Here is a 6000-nt window from a genome sequence, read left to right as displayed (position 1 = left end):
TTGTCATCCTAGCTTAATTTACCTAAACACAACCTACTCACTTAATCAAGCCCATAAAGGCATCAAAAGGAAATCACCTTTGTGTCCCTAAACATGCAATACGGGAGTTGCTGATTCGTGAAGCTCATGGTGGTGGTTTGGCGGGTCATTTTTCAACTACAAAAACTTTGGAGGAGCTTTAAGAACATTTCTTTTGGCCTAAGATGTTGGGATGTAGCCAACATAGTGGGCAAGTGTGTTACACGTCAAATGATGAAAAAACTTTCAAGCATGGTATTTGCACTCCGTTGCCGGTTCCTATTTGTCCTTGGGAAGATGTGTCAATGGAATTCATTATGGATTTGCCTAGAACTCAAAGTTGGAAGGATTCCATTACTGTGGTGGTGGATTGGTTTTCAAAAATTGCTCACTTTGTGCCATGTCATAAAAACCAATGATGCATCTAATGTGTCTAATTTGTACTTTAAAGAGTTGGTTTGCTTGCATATTATTCCTAAAAATATTGTCTCTAAGAGGGAATCTATGTTTTTGAGTTACTTCCGGAACACTTTGTGGATGAAAGCTAGTACTAACTTACTTTTTAGTACATCCCATCATCCACAAACTGATGGGCAAACGTAGGTGACAAATAGAAATTTTGGTATGATGTTGAGGGGGTTGGTTAGCAAAACTCAAAAACAGTTGGATATCAAACTTGTACATGTTGAGTTTGCCTGTAATCGTTCTTCTACTTATGCTACATGTCACTCTCCTTTTGAAGTGGTGTATGGTGTAAATCCTTATTTGCCTTTGGATTTAATTCCATTGCCAAAGGATGAATTGGTTCACAAGGATGTAAATGACAAGTTGAAGGCCATGATGAAAACCAATAATGTCACACCCCAAAACCATGAACAGCGGAAATGCTCTGGGGCGGAGGACGTCATGTAGAGTATCACAAACATGAAAAGTAGTAAACAAGCAACAACATCATCCATTGCATTAATAATATAATTTTAATACATGTGTGTTCTGTAAAATTGTGATAAACACTAAAGTATAAATCAAAATGAAAGATGAGTCTTGAATGAGCACCATCTTCTCTAAACCTTACATCGGTACCTGTCTACTGTTGACCTGAAGATACAAGTTATTTTGAAAGAGAGTATCAGCTTTAAAGCTGGTGAGATCATAAGTATTTTAGTGTCTTAATTTGTATGTATATGAACTGTAAGTATGAAAACGTTTTGAACATCCTAGAAAACCATATGTTTCCTACTAAAAGTATCCTTCTACCAAGGCATCTAGTATTTGTGTGTGTGTCTCATGTAAGAGTGTGTATTTTCCCAAATCCGACTATCATTATTCAAAATATAGCTTCAACATTACCGTGCATCGTGTGAATGTTCACGGAGTGAATGTAATGGGAAAATGAAATAGTACTATGGTGTAGTATCAAATAACTACAACCGTACTAACTACCTTTAAACTATTGTAAACTCGTAAGTACTGTAGTATTTGTAATAAGTGACTACTTTTGTACTAATATTGCCTTATTTGAGGGATAAGGCATAATGTGATGGCTAGAACCCAAGCTAGATGCTCCCCTGTCAAGGAGATTTTGGGACCCATACACGACCCCTGCATATTTGCAAGCCGTGAACATCCACATTACTATGATCATGTATACCCAATATAACTATCACAATACGTTGTGATTCATTGGTATAGTTAGATCTTGAAACCGTTCCATGCTATAGCACCTGGTGATGTATGTCCTATTATCGTATATGTAAACGCACTTATGTAAACGTATCTATGTAAACGTACTCATATAAGCGTAATCATCTAAACGTAATCATGTATACGTAATCATGTAAACATAATCATGTAAACGTATCTATGTAATAGTATAGTAGTGTACTATAATGTTCTACGTGTGCTAGCTGTAACGTGTGTTCTCTCTCTATCTAGCATGTATAGTAATGTACAGTGTGTACTAGCTGTAATGTGTGTTCTCTCTCTATCTAGCATGTATAGACTCATTAATGAACTGACTCGTGGTATGATTCCGCATTCTAGTAAACGTATTAGTATCTTCCTAAACTACCCATATTGTAGCTTACTAGTAATGTAACTGGTACGTATGAACATGGAAGTATACCCTTGCTACCCAAGGGTATTGAAGTGACTGGAAGAACCTTTATGACTATATATGTACACATGATACATAACTAATATTTAAACGACCTTCGGACGGATACCCGATACCTTACCAAACCACATCCCAACGGGGAAAAGGAAATAAAGTGGCTAGCCTTCCTAAGTCCTTTAAACATTTATTATATAACTATACATACATAGGCATGCAATTGACAATATAAAAGTATAAAATAAGTTTTGTAACACCTTTGAACATGATTACTATCTAAGAAAAGGTCAACTTGATGTCAGCCTATAAAACGGGTTGAAAGTATTTGTTTGATAAAACAGTTTAAGTATAAAGAAACATTTGTTTGAAACACAATTGTAATTGAGTTTGAAATGAAACATACAGTGTATAATGAACAGTTTAATAAGGAGTTTTAAACATATAAAACGTTTATGAAAATCATTTGAAGAAAACTATTTGGTAAAACAACTAATGAGTAGTAAATCATTTGAATGCTGCTTATGAATTACATGTGATTGATATAATAACTAGCATGATTCTACTTGTATCCCCCCCATAAAAACATTTAAAACATTGATTAAGGGGTATGAACTCACCTGTAGCAAGTGGTTGGGATTGAACGGACTGTATCGGATGCTAGGTGTCAAGTGAAGACTTGGACACACACAATGATCCTAATAACATATGAAGACATATGTATATAAACAATTAGTGATTATTACACTAATTGAACATGTAAAAACGTCCTATTGCAAGGAAAACACTTTGGTCAAGTGCTAGGATGCTATCGGGTTGCAACAAAGGAGTGTAACGCTTTGTAAGTGAGTTTGTGGTCCATAGACCATACTTGTTGGAGTTTACGGCCCAGGGGAGTTTACTCCTGGCCGTAAACTCTCAAATGGGTCTCCAAATGAAGCTTAAAGCTATGATATCTTAAGTGGTTAAGTGTTCCAAGGCTTAAACAAGAGGATAGGTGAGTTTAAGGTCCAAGAATGACCTTAACTTGATTTTGCGGCCCAGGTACCACTTCCCCATGAGTTTACGGCCGTAAACTCATGGTAGGAAGTACCATTTGATGTTTTGAGGTTCCTAGCTCATTGGGGATTGGTTCTATGTTAAGTTCTAGCCATGTGGAAGCATTAGGGGAACAATATCACCCCTTTATATAGTTTACGGCCTAAGGACCAATCCTTATGAGTTTACGGCCGTAAAATATATGGGAACATGGTTTCTTGGATGCTTAAGGTCCTTAACACTTCAAGGATATGATCTAAGCTGGGTTCTAGGCATAAGGAAGGAGTTAGGGTGCAATTTGCCCCACTTATAGGGGTTTACGGCCCAAGAACATGTCTTGGCTGTAAACTCCTTTGTTCTTGCGTTTCCTTATGATTTCTAGGCTATAAACATGTTAAACCTAGTGTACAATGAGTTAGAACAAGAGCACTTACGATCTAGAAGCTTGAATGGTCTTTTCTGGCCAAGAACACTAGTGTGTGTTCTTGGTGTAACTTGAAAATCTACAAAACGGAGTGATTTCACGGATGAAATCATGTAAGATCACTAGATCATCTAAGATATCAACTAGTTAGGGCAAGATACTTACGAGTTTTGAAGATCCGGGACGAAGATCGGGATGATACTTGAGAGGATTTGGGCCAAGGACATGAAAGAAATGAACAAATGACCTTCATCTTCACCATATAAGGTGAGTTTACGTCCCACATGGAGTTTACGGCCGTAAACTCCCATGTGGTGGCCGTGAACTCATGGTTAATGTGCTTAAGGCCATTTCTTTGTGCTAGAACTTCAGCCGATTAGCCTCGACACTTATTCCTTAAGTGTACAAGGCTCAGAATGCTCAAATAAACTTCTAATTGTGCTAAAAGATAACAGCAATGAGTTTTACTTTCTATTGACTTGGTATATTATACAGAATGGAAATTTCGGGTTGTCACATCATCCCCCTGTTAAAGGGAATTTTGTCCCGAAATTAGAATTTAGGTAAGGAAGTAGGCATGAATAATCAAGCCAAGAAGTGGGAATACTGCCTAAATGATTGATTCTCGCGCTCCCTAGTGAATTCGGGTCCTTGGTTGGCATCTCAACGAACCTTCACTTAAAGGGAAACAACTATGAATCGTTTGCATGACATCTCGATCCATGGTCACTACAATTCTTCCACGTAGGTGAGGATCTTGTTAATCTCGATCTCGTCGAGTGGACTTACGAGAGTCCTAACGGAAAGGTACGGTTTCAAGATCAAGATGCGAAGGGTAAAATGTACTTTCCTACGCTCGTGGAGTAGGTCTAGTTTGTGAGATACAGGACCGATTCTGGTAAGAATCTCGGAGGTCCTAACCATCTTGGATTCAGCTTCCCACGCTTTACTAAGCGTATTAAGCCATTCTCAGAGCTAGACTTCCTCAAGAATTTGGTCTCTCACTTGGAATTCCAAGGTTTCTTTTTCTTGCTTAACTTCCCAGTCAAAGGTCACCCTCTGCTGGGTTAAGGTCGTAAGGGTTTCTGTAATTTGCGAGGAGTTCTGGATGAACTATGACAGTAGGTCTGCAAGACCTGGAATTTGGCGAATTTCTGTCGGCGTCCTCAGTGCCGACAAATTCCCAACGGTTTTGGATAAATTGACAGAGTACTCAAGAATTTCCACATCACTAATAGTGTGTCTTCGGAATTTGACTCTTTAATTCCAAAACTCGTGTTTAAAGAACTTCACGAAAAGTTTCTCTGAGGGTAATGTTTCCATGAGTTCCTTCTTACTACGAGGGTAGATAAGTAAGTCATTACATGGAGAATGACGAACTGATCCAAGTAAGAAAGGCGTACCCTACTCATTAAGCTCATGAATACTATGGGTGTATTGGTCCTATCCGAGGGGTATCACTACGGACATCAAAGTGTCCGCATCGATTTTGGAAGGTAGTCTTCAGGACATCCTTCCCTAACACTTGAACTGGTGATATTCGGATCTCAGGTCCATTTATGAAAGTAATTCTTTCCTTGCGTTTGCTCAACCAATTTATCTATGCGAGGCAGAGATAACGATTTCTAATGGACATCTGGATAGAGTCCTCGATAGTCGAGGCTCATATGATGCAATCCGTCTACTTTTGGAAGAATAAGATCGGAGCTCTCCAGGGTGAGAAGCCTAGTCTTCCAATTATAATTCCGAGTAGTTCGCTAAGTTGTCCGGATTGTTCTTGTCTCTTTGCCATGTTTAAACTGTAAGGGCGATCTGTTTACAGGAGTCATACTGGGTTCTAAGTTTGTTCACATGACGATGCGATTACTTGTAGTCTTGGGCAGTCTCCGTCCTGAAGTTCATATTAGAATTCATACATGGTTCAACGATCACAATCTCGTGTATACGAGTCGTATATAATTAAGATCGACAAGATATTTGAATATCTGATTCTTCTTTACGTTTTCATCCCAGTGAGGAAAGGAAGTTAAAGTGGAATCATCAATTCTAAACCTGTAGAATCTTGATTATATATCGCCCCTATGTATACATTCTTCAGTGATAGATCAACCGTATGAATCTTCGGATTGAACTTGACGTATTGTACGAGTGGTACTTCGGGGAGGTTTGCTGAGTTTTCTTCAGAAAGGATAAGAGACATGAGGTACTCTATGCATGAGTATTTTCGAGTTTTGAAATGACGGCTTCGTTAAAAAGATGTTTATGGAGAAAGAGATGTATGTATGAAGCTGGTATTGTGTGGATCAAATTGAATCTAGTCGTATGGTAATGTTGGAATCATAAGGAAACTTAAAGACATTAGATTTGAACATAAGGCGTTACAGACAAAACACAACCGTGCAACCATCAA

This window comes from Lactuca serriola, chromosome 4 (genome assembly GCF_051521515.1).
Source record: "Lactuca serriola cultivar US96UC23 chromosome 4, Lser_US96UC23_V15, whole genome shotgun sequence".
NCBI classification, from domain to species: Eukaryota; Viridiplantae; Streptophyta; class Magnoliopsida; order Asterales; family Asteraceae; genus Lactuca; species Lactuca serriola.
Note: the sequence above shows the minus strand (reverse complement) of the source record.